Here is a 25881-nt window from a genome sequence, read left to right as displayed (position 1 = left end):
GAGAGTGAAGTTTGTGTGCTCGTATGTGGGGATTTACCTAAATTACACAGCAGATGCTATCATTTCCTCTGGAAGACACAGGAGAAAACCTGGAAGATGTGAAGGATGTAGGAGAAATGGTTCTAATATTAGAGATGACATACTTTGTGCTGTTTTGTTCTTCCTTTTTTGTCTTATGTAGAGGTAAGAAGGGCTCCTGAGACAGAAAGCTGAGGATTATTTTTTTAGCTGAAAGGATGGAAGAAAATGATCCAAACTCTCTGTGCATGTGTGTGCATTGGCATGCGTACACTGGATGACTGCATGGATACACACACCTACAGTTTCTTCTTATAAAATCCTGGAAATTTATATATAATGTATAATTCACTTGCCTTGATTGTAGTAGTGGGAAAGGATCTTGTAGTTTCTTCTTATTCTGACTTATTCACTTGAAAATGAACGTGTGCTAAAAGGCTAAAATGTATTGTTTTGTTACATAATGAGGTAATGAATTCCTGCAATGTATAATTGAAAGGTGGTAAACTACCTCTCGCCTCTGGAGTCTTCTACAAACATAATGCACGCTGTAATTTCTAACAGATTGTGTGTGTGTGTGTGTGTGAGAGAGAGAGAGAGAGAATGAGAGACACTAACTTCTTAGTTTTAGTCATTCTTTGACTGCCTTTTTTTTTTTTTTTTTTTTTTTTTTGCCTCCCAGTGCAGGAGAAAATTCTGTTGCAAAGTGCATGGACTGAAATAAATCTGATTTGTGGGAAGACATTATAATGAGACACTAATGAGGACCCCGAGTCCAAAGAATGAATGTCACCTGGAAATTGTGATCGGAGAGAGCGGGCTGATGAGCAATCTCTGCAGCCCACAGCCCAGTGGCCCCTCTTGCCAGGCAGTCCTGACTCATCCCCAAGGGCCTGCTCTGGGGTAGGAGGCGGAGGATGCCCAGTGAGCATTCAGCGGACCCGGTTGCCCTGCCTCAGGCCAGCACGGGCCCTCTCTTTGCTCAGCATTACACAAGTTGGGAAGGGCAACACAAAAACAAGGAGAGAGGCAAACTGGAAGCTTTCCTCTTCACTGGATATGATACAGGCATTTAAAAATAAATTACCTTCCCAAACCTTTGAGAATCTCAACTTAAACACCAATTTCCTTGTTCCCTTTTACTCAAAACTAGCCCAGACTTTTTCAGCTTTACAAATATTACACTATATTCTTGCTTGTTGGGCAGATTGGAATGTTTTAGTGGGACTAAGATATATATCAGTACCGAAAGTTTTCCTCTAAATTTATTTTAGTTGACCCTTTGCATGTGTTTAATTTTTCCTTTTAGAAATAAAGCACTTCTATAAGCAACCATTATGACAAAAGCATTTCATCCTTAATCGACATATTTTTCCTCATTCCAAAGCTCTACTCTTCATTTAAAAGTAATCATCCCTTTATTTAAAGGATTACATTGCATCAACTGGTAACTTAAAAGATTATACCATTGAATGGATGAAGGAAACATGAAATCCCAAGCACACGTAAAAAATACATTTATTCTCCCGTTTCTTCTTTCACTGTTTTCTTCAAGTGTCACCAACATTACGCTGTGCCAATGAACATATGCTTCTGGTAGTTAAAACAAGATTGTGTTTTGTGACATTGGTTAGCCTTGCTAGTGCTAACATTTGAATTGTCCTGAGTGGCTGACCCCCTTCCAGTGAGCACAAAAGAGGGCAGGCTTGCTTCACCCCATATTCAATGCGATCCGCTCACAGCCATTCCCAGTTGAGAATGCTTAGGTCTCCTTCCATTGTTCTCCTGACAAATGGTGAATGTCCTCCATTTGCAGTGTCTGACCTTGACTAATTATGTAGAATTGCTGCAGCTGTCCCTCGCTTTACCAAGTGCTGTAGCCCAGAACATGCGAGCAAGTTCTTGCCGCCACCATAGAACTTCACTCTGAGAACTTCATCACCAGGGACAATGCCTGCTCTTTGTGCGGACTTTGAGCTCGGCAACGCCCTCCGCTACCATATGTTGACAAATAATTTATATTCATACTGGGCTTTGTTCCTAATGTTTTTGACGGACTATTTTAAAACAGGTTAGAAAAGTTTCCTGAAGTTATCTATCAAAATAACCTTACTAAAATATATTTTTAGAAAGACTGATAGATACACAAAACACACTTGACATTAGTAGTATTTGTTTTTAAGGCACATTTTATGGCTCACTGGGAATATTTGCAGAAATGATTTTTAAAATAGCTATTCTTAACAGTGAGCTGGATGATCGCAAATACAGGTAGCTGCCGTAATTAATATAGTCTACAGGCTTTGCAAAGATAGAATCACGTTGCCATGTGCTTATTTCATTATACAAAAGTAAATGCAAAATACGTTTTTATAGTTTTAAGTGGAATGAATATGTCAATTCTGAAAGCATATTATTTACAAAAAGGCCATTTCTGTTATAACATAAGTTGTCTGTTTTATTCTTATCTTCTGAGCCGCTCTCTGTGTGAAGCATGTTGTTGTTAGTTTTTAAACAAGGCATTTCTAGGAAAGAAAAGCTTTTAAAAATTTTCTTGTAAACCACAGAGGGAGAGTTGGTGTTTTAAAAATGAAGTATTAAAACAATTAAAAATTACAATTTCAAAAATTATAAAATACAAAAATTATACCATATATTTAACCTAAATATTTCTAAGCTTAGTGATATAGCTTTTCATAAAACAACACCATGTATTAAGTGATAAGTGGACTGAGTGGTATAACCTCTTGTTGCAGGGCTGTGAACTATGTTGTATTTTGATCCTAACTGGGAGACCATTTTCAGACCACCTTCTGTTTTGAAGGTCTAACTTAACACCCCTATAGAGAGCACATATGGCTATGTCTGTATTTGCATATGTGTATGTAGGAAATGGAGCCCTAGGTATTTGTGGTAGAAGATGTGTATCCTCTGAAGCCCTGGCTAGCGCATGGGCCAAAGTGAGACTCCCACAGGGGAGAAACAATCCCAGTTTCTCTGCCTTCCCCTGGAAGAACACAGAAGGAAAAATGTGGTTCCAAAAAATTACAAATTTTGGAAATAATATTTAATTTTTTAATAGAAAGAGTGTGAAAGAAATTGGATCCTCAATGTCAAAAAGACTGAAATGCAACAAGAAGTCCAGAATTCTGAAAGGAAGAGGGAACTAAAATCTTGAATTCTTATATTTTTACATATATTTGATGATCATCAGTTGCATATACTATAAAGCCATGGGTTTAAATATTAAGTTCTTAACTGTATGTTTGCACTTGATATTAAGGAAAAACTAATTGTCACTGTCAAAATAAGAAGAAAGAATATGTGGGAAAGAAACATTCAACTTTTTTGAAAAAATAAAGTGTTTTTAATACTTCTGTAGCCAAATCACAAACTACAAATAATAATTGTAAATTTGATATGCTAAAAGCCCTTCTAGAACTTTTAAAGCAGCGTGTTAGTGAAGGATTAAAACGCATTCCTTTCCAACTTGCTCACACCGTAGGTCTTTCTCCACACCCGTTAGACTGCGCGTTAGTTATTATGCATGCTTGATCCATAAGATGCCTTTATTTAGGCTTTGGTGCTGTTTTGTTGTTTATAACACAAGAAAAGTGTCATTCTATATTAAGTCGGTGCAAAAATCCAATAGCTCTTACACCTCTTATGCGGAGATTTTGTTTAACTTTGCTCAATATTGAGTCTTTACATTATGGAGACAACCTGTGCTTGATTGTGCACCCGCCAGCATTCCTGCGAAAAGAGTATTCTGTGCTTTCTTTCTCCTTAAAGCAAGGTTTGGTTAAAAACTATGCCTGCCCAGATGCCATCCATGAAGTTGCATAATATAAGTTTCCATTTTGCGGCACCGTGTGTATGCCTTCCCCTCCACAATATAAGGGGTGATGTTTATTTTGCAAACCTCTCCCACAACTCTCATGCCATTCCAAGAAAAGCACAGTCATGTCTTCTTTTAATGCAAAATGAAGATAAAGATAACTCTGAGGGCAGATTGCAATAATCCCTACTAATATTTTAGACCATCTAAATGCAGTCCTAAGGGGAAAAAAATCTTGGCGTTTTTCTTTAGGATTAATCAGAATTTCAATGTAGGGTTAGTAGGAAACAAAGTGGTCATACTTTTAGGTTGTGTGTAAATTTTTACTTCATTTTTAAATCATAATCTGACATTACTTACTTTAGTGTAATATGGGAGTCCCCATTTGAAGGGAACTATCATGGTAGGAGGTGATGAGTTTCTCTGTAAAGGATGAAGGAAAGTGTGATTAAACATTTAGAAGGTTTTCCAGTTTACCTGCTATTTGCTACAAATAACCTGAAACCAACCTCAAAGGGGAAAATAGAAAAAGTCCAGACCAGTGTGTTAGAGCTCCTTTTTGCTGTCTGTTCATAACATAAATTCTTTCTAAAATGTGACATCATAACCATGTCCACTTGCATGTTTAAAACATAGCCAAATGTTCCTAGAAATTTATAATCCAGAATGTTCAACTTTAAACTTGAGGCAAAACTTTACATATAAAATGACATGTTTTAAACATGGTGATTATCTTTCATGATCATTGTTTGGCTTTTCTCCACAAGGGACAGAGTGGAACTCTCTCTAACAGAATCCAGAAAAAGATACGACTACAGCTGACTGACGGGTAGTGTTGGGAAGGCTCCCACCAGGATGTAGGGATGCAAGTGGAGGTTGATCATTTATCAAGAGATTTAAAAAGATTAAGTAAAAAGACTGCTCTTGTATAAGGCAAATTTAATAGACTTGAAGAGATGCTAAGTCCTTTTTCAGTGCACATGAATGGAAAGTAATATTGTTATATTCAGCTAAATGATACCATGAACCTAAGTTTTTAAAATCTAGAATTTCCTTACACTGGAAGGCAGTATGAGCAAAGGCTGTGTTTTGGTTAAGCACTGCGTGAAATTGCTGGCAGTTTACAGAACACCTTCACCAGGAGCTGGAATGGGAAGAAGGACTCTATGTTTGCAGAGAAAACTAACTTTTTTACTTGTCTGTCCTACCAGAGCCGAAGAACTTTGAGGGCAGCTCAACTTGACTTCTCACCCAGTGTTTGCCATAGTGCACTAATAGTGAATATGAGTATCACTAGGTGTTTAGCAAACAAATGCTGACCAAATGTGTGAATTTAACATAGACAGGTTGACTTCAGCTCCTACGGTAGTGTTCAAGTCCTGCTTAATTATCATAATACAACAAAAATGCCAGTCAAAGATGCTATCTGAGTAGCTTCCCATTTACAAATCAGAAGCTAACTTCTGGTAGTTAGTAAGAAACACTTCATCTGGATGGTTATCTAATTTTTTTTTTTTAATGAAGACATTTGAAATTCTAGAACTAAGTTTCTTATGTTTACTAGAAAAAATATACCACTATAAAGAAAATGTGATATATACACTATGAAATACTATGCAGTCATAAAAAGGAACAGGATCATGTCCTCTCCAGGAACGTGGATGGAGCTGGAAGCCATTATCCTCAGCAAACTAACACAGGAACAGGAAACCAAATACCTCATGTTCTCACTTATAAGTGGGAGTTGAACAATGAGAACACTTGGACACAGGAAGGGGAAAAACACACACTGGTGCCTGTAGGGGTGGGCAGGGAGAGGAAGAACATCAGGAAAAAGAGCTAATGCATGCTGGGCTTCATACCTAGGGTTGATAGGGGCAGCAAACCACCATGGCACACACTTACCTATGTAAAAAAACCCTGCACGTCCTGCACATGTATCCTGGAACTTAAAATAAAATAAAATAAAATTGTTTAAAAATAAAAAAATACACCACTATCAGTAGTGTCATATATTATTCAAAACTGTGCATGAGGAATCAAATATAAATTCAAAATAAGCAACGGGACAACAGTCCAGCTTGACGTGCACCTCTAAACAATGGGCACAATAGTGCCTTTCTTCCAGTTTTGTTTTGAACTTTAAACACTTGATGACTGCTTAGTGTATCACATGGCACAGGGAAATGCTTTTACAAATTGTAAAAAAAGATAAAACCTCCGAATGCTTCAAGATTAGATCTATCTCTCAAATCCACTGTGAATTCTGAGACGAGGCTGAAGCTTAAAGGGGGACCTTCCCCTACCCATGCAAGCTACTGTCAACCTCACAGGGCTCTGGCTTTAACCTGTGAGGACACGGAAGCCCACTTTGGAAAGGGGAACTTGGCCAATCACGGCTCATGCAGAATCCCCTCCCTAATGGCTCCAGGAGGCATGTCCTGAGCCACACCACCTTCCTTCTCCTCCCTCTTATATACCCTTTTATACACCCTCCCTCTTATACACCCATTTCCCAAATTCCAGCCCTCCGCCTGGTTTGACTGCTAGGAAACAAAATCTCCCTTTAGCCAGGAGAAGAAGTGTTAAATAAACTCAGCCCGTCACTCAGGACGCAGCCATGGCACCACCTCTAGAGAACATGCCTGTATCTCTCAGGTTGGCTGACTTTGTCTCTCAGCTCCAGCATCCAGCTCCTGCCACAGACTCGTGCTGTTGGCATTGCTTAAACCACATCAAACTTATGATCCCCTTCTCCCTGTTGCCTCCCTCTGGCACATCTGCATACACAACACACACATACACAATCGCGTCATGGGCGAAGCTGCTGACTTTGTGACGATTTGGACACGAGCTGTCACAAGTCAGTGGTACAATTAAAGATGTGCCCCTCTGAATTGACTGAAAAATGCAGTTTTCTTGTTCCTTATAATTGGAATGGATCGAAGATAAGGTGCCAAACCCAACAGCTCAGGTGGGGTATAGCTTGGGCATATTTGCCGAAAGTAAGAATTTTCCTGTTTGGCGTCTTTTTCAGTCATGATGTGGAACCTAGAATGAATGCATCGATCTATGTTTGTATTTACAAAAGTGTCTTGATTTATTTCTATAAAAATAGTCACTATTTTTTCCAAACTAAATGCGAGTCACTGTTAAATGTTTTCCCAGACAATATTACTGTAAAACAGATTTGGAGGACTGTAGCTGCATCATGTAACCTAAGGTAGAAACATCACATTTAAAATACTGCAGGATTTTCTAACTGAATCTTTTCTCTGCCTCATTCCCAGGCTTCTAGAGCCCACAGCAGCTGCCCGGGCTGTCCTGCTACATGCAGGGATGTCCCATCCATAGTGGAGGTGCAGCTTCTGAGTGGCCCAGGGATTCCCATGCTGCTTGATTTTGCTGCAAAGAGCCCAGGGGCTTTTTAAAAGAACCCGTTATTAGGCATGAAGGACACCATGATGAAGAAGACACAGCCTCCCGGATTAAACTCACTTCGTGCAGCCAGTCCAAGAACCTAAGCGTTAGGCAGGTGAATTGGTCAGAAACGGAGCTTAGCTGTTGAATCAGAATCATGCAGGCTCAACTTTCCACACTCTGAAACCCCCTGAGTTAGAAGTCATTCCAGGTTAGAATGATTCTGCTTTTCTAGGATTTTCCAGGTAATGTTGGAATTGAAACACTTTTGCTGGGGAGGATGATTGCATGAACAGTCTCAAGGTGACCTAGAGGCCAGGCGACGGGGAAGGCTTCTGACAAAGCAGGATATGGCACCACAAAGAAAACATGGCTAAGGCCAGCATCTGAATCAAAAACGAATGGGCTGCCACTCCGCCTGCCCTCCTGGAAGCTCTATGTGCTTTTTATTTGATGTGGCAAATGTCCCGCAGAGCAGAACTCATCAAGGTGTCAGGATGTCAACCTGGGGTAAGGACAGTGATGTGCTGGTAAATGATTAACCACCAGCCAGTTCTCAGAGGGGTGAGACAAAGGCCCCGATAGGTCTCATTTGCCAATATCCATGGTGTAAACATTCCCACCACGGTCAATTTCAATCTACAAACATGACTCACTGAACATGGAGTGGGGCAGGCTAGGCAGCAGCATCACTGTACAGTATTGCATCATTCAGACGCAAGAGGCTGAACAGCCCCAAGACCCTAAGTGATAACAAAATGCACTCAAGTAATTCCGCAGTGATATATTCAGTATTTATCAGTTTTTTCTATAATAGAATATATTGAATTTTAAATGCACATAATTAAAATATCAACCATGGCTGTGTTTAACAACCACCTCACTGGTACAAGCTGGCTCTAGCATGCCATTGGAAATAGGCTTTCCTGACATTTCTCACCGCTTATAATGTTGTTTTAATTTTCAAAAACTATTGCAAGTAACTCTGGAATGATGGACTTTATAGCATGCCTTTGCTGCTTTCCCTACCTTCCTCCAAATGGTGTTCTTCACCCTGCTACACTGTGATATTTTTCCATTGCTTTCGTGCATGGAAAATTTATTTTATGCATTTATTTTCTCTGCAATGTCAAGCTCCCCTTCACCGTAACCTAAGGGTTGAGAGAGCAGAGTTTTACTCTCATGTTCCTTGAAGCATCACTGAGGTCTGCAACCCGGCACTTAGTGGCAGAGTGGGCTCTCAATCAACACTCATCAGACAAAAAAAAGTTTTGCCAATTATTAACACGTCACTTTTCTACACTAATGCCATTAAGATTGGGAGGAGTACAAATCCTATCTCAAACAGTGCACAAAACAAGGGTGGTGTACAGAGTGGAGGGTTAAAGGATGTCACCTTGCCACTCTAAAACAGGCTTTCCATCTTTGTGCTCTTCCGATGGGACAAAGTGAAATCATTTTGTCCTAACCATGACACGGCTCCTTGTTTCCACATCTAAGCCCTAAATTAAACTAAATGTAAGCCCTATCACTTCCTTTAAAGAAGGCTCACATTTTTGCTGTGTGCATACCTGGTTGGAACAAAGTGCTCTCTTGGTAGACTGATACAGAGACATAAGAGAAAGGAACTCGGAGGCCGGGCGCAGTGCCGGGCGAGTCCCACACGCACAGACTCAGAGATGCTGCCGCTAGCACAGTTCTTCAGAGTCCCTGTCATGGAGGAGATTCAGGAGGGGAAGGCAGCCAGTTTCCTGGGGAAATGTCCATCGCATTTCCCCAGTTAGGCTCAGCTTAGAACCAGGAAGTTTGTGTTTGAAGAAAGAAGGAGGTGGCAATTTTCAGTAAACAACATCCTTCCAGTTTATATTATTGACTTTCATTCAAGGATAATTCAATACTTCCCATATTTTAGTTCCAGTCTAAAGGCATGGTATACGGTGTTCTCAATCAGAATGTAGTTTCTGATTCTTTTTGTATAGATGGCCTACTTTGGTGCCCCCAACTCCTAACAAATAAATATGAAGATCTGGTGAAGAAATACTACCAAAGACTGAAGCTGTGTATTAAACACTTTGATTTGCATGAAGGCAGCCATGATTCCCTATTCTTAGTTTTTTTTTTTTTTTTTTTTTCTTTTTTGATAGAATACACTTTTCAAAAATTTCATTGGGACAGGAAAATTTCAGTGCATGTTGGAAATCATTGCATGACTATGGAAAGTGGTATCACATTGACTGATGAGCGACCTTTTCCTGGATGGTAGCCCAAATTAGCTAGCCATTTTCTCCAGCACACTGGGGCGTGTTTACGAATTAAACCCGCACACAGAAGGCGTGATGACACCATATCCTGAAAATTAATCCTGGCTCCAAGAAAGCTTACGAGTAGGAAGACACACAAGGGTTAATGCAATTTCCATCCCAGCGAGTTTTGCTTGCCATTATTTTCTTTTTCTTTTCTCCCTTTTAACTGATTCGTAGCATAAAATCTTCCTGGACACCTAATTATCAAGCCAGCTCACAGTCACAGCTGTCTGCTTGGAGAACCCATTAGATGCAGCAGTTGAAGCCTCCATAATTCCCCAAACTTCCCGGTTGTGAATATTAAGAAAAGATTTTTACATGTCATATGCAATTCGAAGGTGGTGTGAATGGCCTCGGAGATGACGAGGCCTGAATGCTTGTCCATCACTCCATTCACTGGTTACAGGTGGTCTCATTTTCCACTTTCAGATATCGGCTGGCTATGACAGCAGGCACTTAATTTGCATGTTCGACAGACAACAAACGGCCCCGTGCATGTCAAAATAGGTGGTGATGCGTGACAGTTTCTACACAATACTGTCTCCTCTTTGTGTGACCTTTGACCTCTCTGCATGTCTTTTTTCCACAATCAGAAAAAAAAAAAAATATGCACTTCTCTGCTTTGGAATAAATTTGATACCAAATTGATTATTTTCCTTTCTTCTTCCTCTTCTTTCTCCTTTTCTTTTCTTCCCCCTCCTTTTAAAGGGTGCCATGCATCCGAATTTTCATCTTAACTGTTACAAAACTCTGCCAGAAGAACCTCATAAAATTTAAAAATAGGGAGCCAGTGCAGACAGGAAGCTGTCTTGTCAAAATCCATTGTAGTTAAATTGCTTGGAACTTTTTTTTATAAATGTCACCTTTAAGAGAGAACTCTAATCGGGTTAATTTTTATTTAAAAAGATCATAAAATTAGAATCTTTAAGACTTTTCTTTAACTTGTGTTAATTAGATTCTTGTACTTGCAACACTTTCAATATTATTTCACCATGGTTTGAAATTACTTTCTCTAATTGCAGGTTTGGCCTCTTTGTATTAAATATAACACTGAGCTATTCTAATTTTCTGTAATAGGCATAATGAGTCTCACCCCCTTGCTGTACTTGCAACACAAACCTGCTAATGAGAACACAGCTCACAAGTGTGCTTAAAAGGTTAAGAGAGTGTGAGTCTGAAAATGCCCTGGCTTGCTGCTGACATCAGAGAGTCCCGAGACCTCTGTATTTTGGGGCATCCTCAGCAACTTATGCAGCCTCAAGATTTCTACTGGAGTGCCCATTGCTCATGCTTTAAGGAGGGATCCTCAGGGCTCTGACCCAAAGCTCTCAGGGAGCCCACATACCCCCTGTCTCAGCAGAGAGGAGCATAATCCTCTCCCCAATCCTATTTTAGTGCTGGTTCTTGTTTTAATTAAGAATTAAACCATGACAGCAGATAATCATGCCTCTTGGGTCTTATAAGATTTGACTTGCAGCTGTGAAGCCAATCCCAGGGGGGTGATTACCCCCGATTGCCACACCCCATGAGGGGCGCCCTACAGAGAGCCCGCGGAGGGTGCACGCTAGGTGTCTGGCTGAGTCTCTGAGGAAGAAGAACCTCCTTTACAGGGGATGAATTCACACACCGCAACCCCATCCAAGATGCTCAGAATCAAGGGGTGGTATTTCCTGTAATCTTGGCTGAGACCCGATCTTACAGATGAAGGAACTGAAAAGTTCAGGGGAGCACCCCAACTGAGCGGAGGCTGAGCCTGACCTGCAGGTGGCCCTCCCTGTCTCCATTCCAACTCCCCACATCCTCTCTGGAAACACCTCTCTCATCAGTCCTGGAGGGAGTAGACCAAATTGAAACAAAAGTTTAAAAAACTTACGTTTCCAAGGAGATGATTGCTGGTCGTATTTACCCGTTACTCCCGAAAAGTAAGTTAATATTGTTGCGTATTGATTTCTACACAGTAGGTTATTTTAATTTAATTCAAGAATAGGTCATGGTCACTAAACTCCTGATGTCCAGGCCACCTGGATCCTACTGTGGCCCCACTCCTGGTGCTCACTTGCATAACTGCACTGATCACTTAAAAGCCCAGCACTGAAATTGCCAGGCTGCAAAACACACTGTGCTGTGTTCATGTGTGGGTGAAAGTCGCATGTTTTTGTGATACTTGTGGGTATGGGCCCTGAGCAAGGAGTAGAAGCAGCAGTGCCTTTTTCTGTGTGTTTCAAAGTCAGTCATTTGTGCCTTCTCCATTTAGGATGTGAGACAATCTTGGAAAAGAACTCAGGGCAACTGCCCCAGTTTTTGTGAATATGGAAAAGTGGACAGAGCCCTGGACTTGGTGCCAGACACCCATTTCTTTCTACACGTGTGATATTAAGCAAGTGTTTTAAACTCTCTGTACCCTTGGTTTTCTCATTTACAAAAAAGGAATACCAATATTTTTACCTCATAGAGAATTCAATGAGTGAATAGTTAGAAAGTGTGGTAGGTTAAATAGTGTCCCACAAAATTTGTGTCCACTGAGAACCTCAGAACGTGACCTTATTTACAAAGAGAATCTTTGCAGATGTAATTAGTTAAGGATTTTAAGACTAAAATACCTTGGATTTATATGGTCCCTAACTCCAATGGCCAGTGTGCTTGGAAGGACAGCAAGACAAAGAGAAGAAGGTCATGTAACAATGGAGAGGGAGATTAGAGTGATGCATCCACAAGCCAGGGGATGCTAGGACTGCTGGCTGCTGTCAGGAATCTGGAGAGACATGGACGAGAATCTCCTTCAAGCCCTCAGAAGGTTCCAACCCCGTCTGTTACCAGCAACGGACTCTCTGTCCTCAGTAAATAGAAATAGACCAAGAGTCTGATATGGGCTTCAGTAAGGCAGTTCACTGGGGCTTTCCTCTTGAGCAGAAAGGAACACAAGAACATCATCTTATTATTATCTTAAATCTCTAATGAGGGATGTAATTTTTGCTACTAAATTGAAGCAGAGGTTAGATTAGGACAAGCTGAGATTTCACTGTGTATGTGCAATTGGGGAGGGTCTTTTGGAAAGTCCTTTTAGTTGACAGGGTGCCTGGGGTGAAAGTACTCCATTTGTCTCAGACATGATTGGTCTGTTTTGTGAAGGGGGGTGTTTGTGGTTGCAAGGCTGAAAGGTTCAGTGCACATAGTGTAGCCAGGTGTGTACAAGGGAAAATGAAGAGGAGGGTCCCTGTCCGGCTTTTCCGTCCGCCTCATGTCATTACTTTGATCTTGTACTTCTGACCCCTTGAACTATGAGACAATACATTTTAAAAATATTTTTTCCCATTTTTAATGCACATAACATAAAATTTACCACCTTAACTATTTTTAAGTGTAGGTTCAATGGTACAGTATCAAATACCTTCATAATGTTGTGCGGCCATCATCATCATCCATCTCCATACATTTTTATCTTCTAAAGCTGAAACACTGTGCCTGCTAAACCATTATTTTCCATTTTTTGCTTTCCTGAATCCTCTACTTCATGTATCTATGATTTTGCATACTCTAAGTACCACCTTTCTTGCTGTAGTCAACTTTTTATTAAGATATAATATCCTCCTTTGTCTCATACACTTTCTTGATTGAAATTTAATTTTGTCTGTTAGTATAACCACACGTATTCTCTTCTGGTTACTATTTACATAAAATCTCTTTTTCCATTTGTTCACTATTAATCAATTTATGTCTTTGGATACAAAATGAGTCTTGTAGACGGCATAGAGTTGAATCATGTTTTTCTGTTGTTATTGTTTTTAATCCACTCTGCCAATGTATATCTTTTGAGAGTTTAATCCATTTACTTTGATAACAGTTACTGATAAGGGGGGGCTTATTTCCATCATTTTGCTATTTGTTTTCCATATGCCTTACAGCATTTTTTCCCTCATTTCCTACACTATTGCGTTTTTTCATGTTTGGTTGGTTTTTCTTAGTGAAATGTTTACATTTCTTTCTCATTTCTCTTTTTATACATTCTGTATCTCTTTTCTTTGTGGTTCCAATAAAGATCACAGTTAACATCCCAAAATTATAACACTCTAATTTTCCCAAAATTCAAACATCCCAAAATTCAAACACTCTAATGAATTTTTACGATAATAACTTCAACAATATACAAAACTCTGCTTCTTTAACAGTTTCTTCTTTTCTGGTTGTTGATATCAGGAAGGTACATCTTTGTACATCATAAATTGTGTATTGTGTGTTCCAAAACATAAATTAATAATTCTTTTAAATCATGTACAAAACAAAAAGTGCAGTTATAATCCATTGTTACAATGATACTAGCTTTTAGGATTGTGCATGTATTTACATTTATTTAGATTTTATTTCTCTATAGAGTTTCGAGTTATTGTCTAGTCTTCCTTCAGTTCACCCTTCAAGAGTCCCTTGTCATTTCTTTTAGCGAAGGTCTAGTGGTAATGAATTTTCTCAACATTTTTAAATCTGGAAATGTTTGAAGTTTCTTTCTCACATTGAAGGACTGCCTTCTCGCATATTAGATTCTTTGGCCTCCAAGGTTTCTGATAGGAGAGTAGCTAATAATCTTATGGAGGACTTTTTGTGTGTGATAGGTCACCTCTCTCTTGCTGCTTTCAAGATTTTCTTTGTCTTTGTTTGTCTTTATCTTTGCCTTTGTCCCTTTGCCTTTCTCTCTTTGTCTTTTGAAACTTTGATTATAATATGTCTGGGTGTGGGTCTCTTTAACTTCATGTTACTTGGAATTTTTTGAGCATTTAGATGCTTATGTTCATGTCTTTCACCACATTTGAAGACTTTTCAGCCATTATTTCTTCAAATATTCTGTCTTCTTTCTCTTTCTCTTTTCTGGAATTCCCACAATATGTATGTTGATCTGCTTGATGGTACCTGACAGGTCCCTTAAACTTGGTTCCCATTTCTTCAATATGTTTTCTTTCTGTTCTTCAGACTTGATAATTCTTATTCTTCTGTCTTCAAGTTCACTGATTCTTTTTTTCTGCATTCTCAGATCTGAATCTGTGAGTTTTTTATTTCTGGCATTGTACTTTTCACGCCAATTTTTCTTTTAAATTTCTCTTTAAATTTTCTATTTCTACATCGATATTGCCATTTTCTTAGTACATCATTTTATTTTCTTTCTCTACATCTTCCTTTAGTTCTTTGAGCATCTTTTTAAAGACAGTTGTTTGATGACTTTGCCTAACATATCTGCCAACAGGTTTTTTTTTAGGGAGGCACAGTTTCTGTTGATTTATTTATTTTCTTTGTTTGGGCCATGCTTTCTTGTTTCTTTGTATGCTCTATGATTTTTGTTTGTTCATTTGTTTGTTTAGGAAACTGGACATTTGAATCAAATAATGTGGTAACTCTGGAAATCAGATTCCATTCTCCCCTCTCCTCCCCACTCCAGGGTTTTCTATTTTGTCTCTTTAAAAATGTATTTATTATTATAGGATATAACTGTGTGAAGGACTAGACTCGTGTATATGTAAAGTTTTCATGGGTCTTCCCTAAGCTTGTCCCTTTTTCTAGGTATGCACAATCATTTTTTACTTTTCTTTATATATGCAGTTGCTTTTGAATGTCTTAGATTTGAATGTCAGGCTCCCAGAAGGTTTGAAAAAAAAAGAGGAAAATGAAGGAGATACAAAGGAGAAACGGTTCTGGCCCTTTAAATTCTTTGGAGGTCACTTAAGTCAGAGTAGGAGGGGATTGCAGCCATGTGGAGAGATGCAGCAACAGTGACAGCCCACCTCTTCCTGTGGGATCATTATTCTTATTAATCGGCTATACACTTTCTAATTGTGTATGGTGATTCATAAGAATGTTCTTTATTTTTGTATATTTATCATATATCCAACAGTTTGGTCTAAATCTCCTAGTAGCTATAACAAGTTATCTATAGATTCTCAAGGTTTTGTATGTAGACATAATATTGCGTCTACAAGGAAATTTTTGTTTTTCTTTTCAATTTGCATAGTTTTTGTTATTCATTTGTTTCTTCTCTCACTGTATGTGCAAGAAACACACGTAATATTGAATACAGAAGGGAAAAATGAACATCACTGACTTATTACCAACTTCTAAAAGAATGACATCATTCTGCCATCAAACATATCAGTTGTATCTCTAGATATCCCATATTAAGTTAAGACATTTTTCTTCTACTTCTAGTTGGAATCAAGATGTTGAAATTACCTACTTTTTATGCTCGTCTGTTGAGAAGGGCATTTTGGAATGAACAACTGATTTACTTTCTAAGGTGAATTAAAATTCAGTGCATGTGGAATTTGTTATGATGTAATATGTCAAGTAGAGAAGCAAACCTTATTGTATGTTTTTAAAATATGACGACTAAATTGTCCAAATATTAAATGTTTAAACACCAGTCCATTTTTCTCCCTTTCCCCATTTTTTTCATCTTTATTTTGGATTGAGGGGTACATGTGAAAGTTTGTTACATAGGTAAATATGCATCATGGGGGTTTGTTGTACATATTATTTCGCCTTTGTGAAACAGTAAGTCCCTACATATGTTGGTCTATCTCTGTGATTTTAGCCAATTTGCTTTTGTAAAATGTATCTAACTTTTCATGTGCCAGTACCACAGTGTTTTAAGACTTAATAATATGTTTTAGTACCTGATGGGCTAGTTTCTTCTCATCTCTTCCCACAAACTTTATGGTGATTCTTACTGGTTTCTTTATATAAATATTACCGTTTTCAAAAAATGAAAATAAATTCTGGTTGACATTTATAGTGAGACCACAACAAAAAGTTGTTTGGCTATTATTTAATAAATACACTACAAGCATTTTTATACAATTTGTTTTGTAGACATATAAAACTGTGTTTTTCATTTGTGGTTCCTTGATTACTAGAAAGGTTGAAGTTCTTTAATTGTCCATTAAGTATTTGTGTTTATTACGCATGAATTGCTTAGTTAATTTCCTTTGCCTTATGTTTATCTTTTAGATGATGAGATAAATACTTTTTATTATGAAATCTATCTTCATTTCTAATTTGCTAATGGTTTATATTATAAATGGACATTGAATTCCATTAAATGTATTTTAAATGTGTTGTATGCATCTTTAAGATGATCAAAAGTAATTTTTCCTTAAATTGCTAATTTAGGATATTATGTAAGTAGATTTTCTGGTGCTTAACTGTATTTGCATTTCTAAGATATATCTGACTTAGCTTGCATTTTAATTAATTTTTGCATCTATATTCATAAGCTAGAATTTATTTAGCAGGCATTAGTTTTGATAGTCTTTTCTTATATTGTTATACTTACTTTTAAATCAAGGTATAGTAGCCTTAAAACACAAGTTGAGTAGCTTTTATTTTTTTCTAGATTTTGAATTTATTAAAAATGAAATAAGGATGATTGGTTTCCTTAGTTGGATTGAAATGTTTGACCATAAAATTATCTGAGACAGATACATTTTCATGATGTGAATGGGTGAAGAGGGCTTGGTAAAAATCATATTATTGGTTCATTTTCTTTCATGGTTATGATAAGCTGAAGAATAACACTCCATTTTATCCATATCCTAATACACAGAACCTGTGAATGTTACTTGATATGGCAAAGGGAGCTTTGCAAATATGGTTTAGTTAAGGTATTGAGATGGAAAGGTTATTCTGGATTCTTGAGGTGTGCCCTCAGTGTAATGACAAGTGTCATTATAAGAAGGAGGAAAAGGGCGATTTGCCTACAGAGGAGCAGGTGACATGGTGATAAAAATGTTGTGCCGTTGAAAGGGACAGGCAATCAGCCATAAAACACAGGCCTCCAGAAGCTAGAAAAAGACAGGAAAATGACTCTCCTCTAGAGTCCCCAGAAGGTATCAGCCCTGCCAACACACCTTCCCTTCATCCCTGTGAAACAGATTTCAGACATCTGGCCTCCAGAACTGCGAGATGTTAAATCCGTGTTGCTTTAAGACAACAAGTTTGGGTTGATTTGTTGCCGTGGCAACAGAAAACTAATGCAATAGTTTTTGGTATATTGTTTATCTGTGTTTTCCATTTATAGTTTATAAAATTTTAGTCAATTGTATTTGCCTTGAAAATTATCCCTTTCATCTCTGCTTTTGTATTATTTATTAGCATTAGGCTTTGCAAGTTGTCAGATTCAAAATGGAGTCACTTGTATCAAACCTTGGCAGATGGAGCTGGGGAAAGCCATGAAGTGGGGAGTCTCATGCACCATTTGCCTGATAACAGGAACTATCACAAGGGACTTTCCCAAATCGCAGCTCACTACATGAGTCACAAGAGGACAGCCAGCCACTTAGACAAGAACACTTGCATGACACACTGTCTCACAAGCACAGTGCAAAACTACAAAGCCCTAACCCTAACACTAGGATAACAGGCCCACCCAGTGACTCCTCACTCTGGCCAGTCAGCACTTGCCAGCCCTTAGAAATCACTGCCAGAGCCAATGAACTTTCTTTCCAAACGATTTGGGTGACCTCTTCTTTCCCCAATAAACCCTAACCTTTTCCTTTGTCCTCTGCACCTACCAGAGCCCACCCTGATCTGTATGGATGTCCTGGATTGCAATCCTACTTCTTGTACATTGTTCTAAATAAAACCTTTTTATTTAGGGATCCGTCTGTATATAGTTTTACGTTGACAGGACTTTCCTAGATAATTGTTTTGTGATTTTTACATCATTCATTTGGCATTCTTCTCCTGGTTAAGGTAGACTCCCCAATATGCTCGCAGATCCCCTGGAGCCAAACACAGGGGCAGCCCAAATCCAGGTAGCTTCAGGCTGTCAGGTAGCTTTTGGCTTCTGCTTTCCTGCTTTTTCAGGCCTCCTTGTACTGAGCCTAGGGCTGCCTTTGCTTTAGACCTTCAGCTTGCTCCATGTGCACTTAACCCAGAGAAGCCACATCAAAGGCTCGTTTACTTGCCATGCCACAGGAAGCCCCAAACACTCCACTATTTCCTTTTCTGGTTTTGTTGCTTCTCTACTTTGCATTACTGTTGAACCTACTGGCTAAGACCAGGGCTAGACAGGAGCATCTGAGCTGAAACACAGCTCTACCCCCAGGTACTTCTGTGACTTGGTAAGTTAAGTCACCTCCTAATGCCTGTTTCCTCAGCTATACATGAAAATAGAAATAGTATCCCCCTCATCATGGGTGGAGAAGATGCGAAAAGATTTGTGAACTGCTTCGCGTAGTGTTTGACTCACAAGAGCTCATTACATTTCTGGTAAAATTGTTACTACCATTGAGATGAATTACTTTGCCCATTGAATGTGAAACTTCCGAAGCAGATCATAACTACCATTGAGATGAATTACTTTGCCTGTTGAATGGCAAGCTTCCAAAGCAGATCATAACTACCATTGAGATAAATTACTTTGTCCATTGAACGCCAAGCTTCCGAAGCAGAAAGGTCCTCCCATGCTTGGTGTTCAGCATCAGCCCATGCTCCTTGTCCTGCCTGCATCCTTGCAGTGGTCACCCTCGCCTTGCCTCCTCTTTCCAAGGTCTGGGCTCTGTCACCTCTGTCTGGACACCTCGGCACTGTTCTACTAGTCGCTCAGAATCTGACTCCAGATATGCGCCCTCCCTGCCAGTCCACTCCGATTTTTCCTGTGAGTCTTTGCCTGGCCCATCTCCCTGGAGGTAGCCCTCAACGTTCCAGGAGAAACAACCAAGCCAGCAGGATGGTCCCAGTCTCATGGGGCTGACTGCAGTCACTCACCTGCCCCTCTTAACAGCGCAAATGCTTCCTGAACATCCAAACTGTCACCTGGCTTGTCCTCCCAAATTTACCAACAAGGTATTGGTCACAGCGGGAAGATGGGCTAATTCATCTCATGGTTTTTCTGATACTCAAACTATTCCTCTTTCTGAGCTAACCATCCTCAGTTTCCCATTGTTCATCAAAACCTTCATCCCTCCTTCTTTGAAACCTCTTCCTGACCATGCCCAACCACCTTTACTCTGACTCCAGCCTCTGGGGGCCCCAGGCTTTGAGGGTCTCCCAAAGTGCTCAATCACTCACATGTATCAAAGTAAATTATCAATTTATTTCCCTCATAACATGTATGAAATATTCATTTGTATCTTTTTTTTTTTCTATGAGTGTTAATCCCAAATAAGCCTGATGATGTCTTCTATTTTTCTCCTTGACCTGCTGGATTTTTCTGTGCCCCATCCTCCACTGCTCTCAACCATCTTGTATGATTCCCCCATAGACTCCATTGTGTTCTTCCCCATGGACACACATAGAAGAAACTCAGTAGACTTTTAGGGAATCTAAACGTTTTTTCTTTCCTTGTGGCTGCTAATGTTATACAGCAATCTACTTTTATAAACTGGAGAAAATAACGAAACTGCCATTCATATCATTTTCAACTTATTTTATTGTTTCAACAACTTTTCAATTCACTATGCCATGGCCCAGATTGCTGCTTGTGAAGGAAATGGGGGACTTGGCATGGTTGTTCATTCTAGAAATGGGGAAGCAGAGAAGCAAAGATGGAGCTCTTCCAAGAGCAGGGGGTCTTTGCCTTTGCTGGGTGCCACTTACACTGTCAACACAGTTTTACCTAAAAAATATCCTATTTTGGCATTAGATTCCAATTTCTTCATGTTCTCAGGCTATATTTCTATCACAGTCTACTATAATGTGCTATAATACTATAAGAAGATGCCATAAAATGATTACGTTACAAAACCATATTATAATATTTTATAATACTAGTATACCGAAGATGGATCAATCTGAGCTTTGATTCACCTGTAAATGTCATGGACAGATCTGTCGTGCTTTTTAGACTGAGATCAAATTTTCAGTTTTGTTGTTAATTTCTAATCATTCAATTGGATTTGTATCTGTTTTAGCATCAAAAATAAAATAGAAACCATGCCAAACTCCAAGGCAGGCTTTCCGATGTGCTTATTCAGTGTGAATTTCAACTCCAGAAGCGTGTACAATATTTGTTTGAACTTGGTCTCTAACTCCTAACTGTTACCTTGGAATCCAAGGAGGCCCTGTGTTCAGCTACCCAAGGGCCCCCTGTTTTAGCTGATTTATAACATGCCTGCTTTCAGTACGCCAAGCTTTTCGGCCCATTGTAGGATTTCAGAATGTACTGTTTTATGACAGGGTTGAAGTTTGAATGCCAAAGGCAGTTACTTTTCCTCTTTTGTCTGTTCCACACTTCATTAATACTTTTATATATTGAGCACCCACTTCTGCATCACTACAATGCGCAGCATTTCTGCAAGTTATAAAAATGAACTATTAGTACAAACTTTTAAATAAGCTTTTCTAAGTCTAATAACAATATGGGCACAATGGAAACTTAAGAACTTGAAAAACACAGAAAGTTGAAATAGACAAAGGAAACAATGAATATATTAAGTCCATCCTTACTCTCTCCTTCTCTTGAAAAAGAGATGTAGATATAAATATAGATATAAAATTAAATGTATAATTAACTCCTTCCTACTCAACTGACGTATGGCACATCTTCAAAGCACTGTCACATAATAATTTGAAAAAATACCCTCCCTTCTCCCTTACCCCCCAAAAACAGCTTTATTCTAAAATTCGTCATTATTACTGAATTATTTAATTGCAATTATGGATGGTTTGCTTAGAACAGCTATTTTTCTTCTGCTGTACTCAAACATACTTTATTTTATTGATTACCCTTTTCCTTTTATTTTATAATGTCTTCATCCATTCTATTTTCAAACTTCAAAATAATATCTACTTTCATAGAGGTCTTTTATAATCCTTATTAACTTTAATAATCTTCAGATTCTAAGTTAGCCAATATTTTCTAAATAGCAGCACAGGATAATAGGTGAATGAATCATTCCCTATTAATTCCACTATCTTATATGAATGCTATACATTTGAACCCATTAAGATATACTTCTACACAGTTAATGTATTACATTACATGTAAGACTATTCTAGAGTGGTTTTTCTCTGTGGATATTAGATGGACTGTGTGAAAATATGCCTTACATTAAACCAAGATAAAATTCTAAGTTGTGTATAGCCTCTCTTTTTGAATAATAGTTAGACAAGTGTTTGCAAAATTTGATCTCACTTATCAAGAAACAGAGTAACTTTCATAATCAAAGGTTTTCTTATTCACATTCCAACACATTGCAATGCAGAAATAGGAGTCGGAGATGATGAGGCAGCCTGTGCAGGGCCTGGGAAGAGAGTGATGCACACAGGGAATTGCAGGGAGTTCAGTAAGGCTGGAGCCACCGCAGGGAGGAAGAACCAAAAGCCATGAGCCTGGCCTCACTAGTAGAGAATTTCCATTTGGGGTCTATGACCCACACTCACCCCACAGCTCAGTGCTACCCCCAAAGTCACAATACATCATCCTTCCAATTCAAGGATTATATGCTCCTAAATATGGATTTTTAAAACCTTTATTTTAGGTTTTGGGGTACATGTGAAGGTTTGTGACATAGGTAAACGCGTGTCATGGGGGTTTCTTGTGCGTATTATTTTCTCTCTGAGGTATTAAACCCAGTACCCAAAAGTTACAGTTTCTGCTTCTCTCCCTCTTCCCACCTTTCCTCCTCAGGTAGATCACAATGTCTGTTGTTTTATTCTTTGTGTTCATAAAGTGAACTCTTTATGAACGTGGCTCTCACTTATAAGTGAGAATATATGGTATTTGATTTTCTATTTCTGCATTAGTTTGCTAAGGATAATGGCCTCCAGCTCCGTCCATGTTACCGTGAAAGACATGATCTTGTTCTTTTTCATGACTGCACAATATTCCATGGTGTATGTGTACCACATTTTCTTTATACTATCTGCCATTGATGAACATTTAGGTTGATTCCATGTCTTTGCTATTGTGATTAGTGCTGCAGTGAATAGTCATGTGTATGTCTTTAGGGTGGAATGCGTTATATTCTTCTGGGTGTATACCTAGTAATGGGATTGCTGGATTGAATGGTAGTTCTGCTTTCAGCTCTTTGAGGAATCACCATATTGCTTTCCATAGTGGTTGAACTAACTTATACTCCCACCAACAGGGTATAAGTGTTCTCTTTTGTCTGCAACCTCACTGGCATCTGTTGTTTTTTGACTTTTTAATAATAACCATTCTGACTGGTATGAGATGGTATCTCAATGTGGTTTTGATTTGCATTTCCCTAATGATCAGTGATATTGAACTTTTTTCATATGCTTGTTGGCTGCAAATATGTCTTCTTTTGAGAAGTGTCTGTTCATGTCTTTTGCTCACTTTTTAATGGGATTGTTTGCTTTTCTCTTGTAAATTTACTTAAGTTCCTTATAGATGCTGGATATTTGACCTGTGTCACATGCATAGTTTGCAAATATTTTCTTCCATTCTGTACATTGTTTGTTCACTCTGATGATAGTTTATTTTGCTGTGCAGAAGCTCTTTAGTTTAATTAGATCCCACTTGTTAATTTTTGCTTTTGTTGTGATTGTGTTCGGTGTCTTTGTCATGAAATCTTTGCTTGTTTCTATGTCCAAGATGATATGGACTCAGTTGTCTTCCAGGGTTTTAATAGTTCTGGGTTTTACGTCTAAGTATTTAATCCATCTTGAGTGTATTTTTGTATATGGTATAAGGAAGGGGTTCAGCTTCAATCTTCTGTATATGGCTGGCCAGTTAGGGAAAATTTTCCTTATTGCTTGTTTTTGTAATCCTTGTCAAAGATTGGATGGTTTTAGATGTGCAGCCTTTTTTCTGGGCTCTTTATCCTATTCCATTGGTCTATGTGCCTGTTTTTGTACCGATACCATGCTGTTTTTGTTACTGTAGCCTTGCAGTAGAGTTTGAAGTCAGGTAATGTGATGCCTCTAGCTTTGTTCCTTTGGCTTAGGATTGCCTTGGCTATTCAAGGTTAGAAATCAAGGAGTCCTTTGAAAATAAGGAGAACAACACACCAGAGTCTCTGGGACACTGCTACGGCATTTTAAGAGGGAAATTCGTATAAATTTTTTTGGTTCCATATAAATTTTTAAATACTTTTACCTAGTTCTGTGAAGAATGTCACTGGAAGTTTGATAAGAATGGCATTTAATCTGTAAATTGCTTTGGGCAGTCTGGCTGTTTTGATGATGTTGATTCTTTCTATCCATGAGCATGGGATGTTTTTATATTTGTTTGTGTCATATCTAATTGCTTTGAGGAGTGTTTTTTAATTCTCATTGTAGAGATCTTTCACCTGTCTGGTTAGCTGCGTACCTAGATATATTATTTTTGTGTGTGGCAATTGTGATGGGATTTCATTTCTGATTTGGCTCTTGGCTTGGCTGTTGTTGGTGTACAGGAATGCTAGTGATTTTTGTACATTGATTTTGTATCCTGCAACTTTGCTGAAGCTGTTTATCAATTGAAGGAGCTTTGGGGTTGAGACCATGGTGTTTTCTAGATATAGAAACATGCCATCTGCAAGAAGAGATAGTTTAGCTTCCTCACTTCCTACTTGGATGCACTTTATTTCTCTCTCTTGCCTGATTACTCTGGCTAGGACTTCCAATATAATGTTGAATAGGAGTCATGAGAGAGGGCATCCTTGTCTTGCACCAGTTTTCAAGAGAAATGTTTCCAGCTTTTGCCCATTCAGTGTATGTTGACTGTGGGTTTGTCAGAGATGGCACTTATTATTTTGAGGTATGTTTCTTCAATATCTAGTTTATTGAGAGTTTCTAACATGATGGCATGTTGAATTTTATCAAAAGCCTTTTCTGTGTCTATTGAGATAATCATGTGGTTTCGGTCTTTAGTTCTGTTTATGTGATGACTCCCATTTATTGATTTGCATATAGTGAACCAACCCAGGATCCCAGAGATAAAACCTACTGAATCATGGTTGATTAACTTTTTGATGTGCTGCTGGATTTGGTTTGCAGGTATTTTGCTGAGACTTTTTGCATCAATGTTCATCAAGGATATTGGCCTGAGGTTTTCTTTTTTTGTTGTGTCTCTTCCAGGTTTTGGTATCAAGGTGATGCTGGCCTCAGAATGATTTGAGGAGGAGTCCTTCCTCCTCAATTTTTTTTTTTTTTTTTTGTTTTTGGAATAGTTTCTGTAGTAATGGTACCAGCTCCTCTTTGTACATCTGGCAGAATTCAGCTGTGAATCCATCAGATCCAGAGCTTTCTTTATTGGTAGGCTATTTATTACTGATTCAATTTTGGAGCTTGTTATTGGTCTGTTCAGGGAATCAGTTTCTTCCTGGCTCAGTCTTGGGAGGGTATGTATGTCCAGGAATGTAGCCATCTCTTCTAGTTTGAGTGAATAGAGGTGTTCATAGTTCTTGATGATTATTTTTACTTCTGTGGGGCCAGTGGTAAGATTCCCTTCATCGTTTATAATTGTGTTGATTTTGATTTTCTCTCTTTTCTTCTTTATTCATCTAGATAGTGGCCTGTTTTATTAATTTTTTCAAAAAATCAACTTCTGGATTCATTGATCTTTTGCATTTTTGTGTATGTGTCTCTATTTCCTTCAGTTCTTCACTGATTTTTCTTATTTCTCATCCTCTGCTAGTTTTGGGGTTGATTTGTTCTTGCTTCTCGAATTCTTTAGGTTTTGAAGTTAGGTTGTTAATTTGAGATCTTTCTAACTTTTTGATGTGGGCATTTAGTGCTATGAATTTCCCTCTTAAAACGCTGTAGCAGTGTCCCAGAGACTCTGGTGTATTGTTCTCCTTATTTTCAAAGGGCTCCTTGGTTTCCACCTTAATTTTATTATTTACCCAGGAGTCATTCAGGAGCATGTTTAATTTCCATGTAATTGCATGGTTTTAGGTGATTTTCATTGTCTTGGCTTCTATTTTTATTGTGCCGTGGTCCAAAAGTGTGTTTGGTATGATTTCAGTTGTAAATATGGATCTTTTCCATGACTGGCAACACTCATGCAGGTTATCTAGCCTGGAGTGGAGAAATCCTTTACTTAAATGCTGTGTGCATATCAAACAAACAACATCTTTTTTTTATTTTTTTATTTTTTTTATTTTTTTTTATTATACTTTAAGTTCTAGGGTACATGTGCATAACGTGCAGGTTACATATGTATACATGTGCCATGTTGGTGTGCTGCACCCATCAACTCGTCAGCACCCATCAATTCATCATTTATATCAGGTATAACTCCCCAATGCAATCCCTCCCCCCTCCCCCCTCCCCATGATAGGCCCCAGTGTGTGATGTTCCCCTTCCCGAGTCCAAGTGAGCTCATTGTTCAGTTCCCACCTATGAGTGAGAACATGCGGTGTTTGGTTTTCT

The sequence above is a fragment of the Piliocolobus tephrosceles genome, chromosome 4, assembly GCF_002776525.5.
Source record: "Piliocolobus tephrosceles isolate RC106 chromosome 4, ASM277652v3, whole genome shotgun sequence".
Lineage (NCBI taxonomy): Eukaryota > Metazoa > Chordata > Mammalia > Primates > Cercopithecidae > Piliocolobus > Piliocolobus tephrosceles.
The sequence above is the reverse complement of the archived record's forward strand: the minus strand, read 5'-3'. Positions refer to the sequence as shown.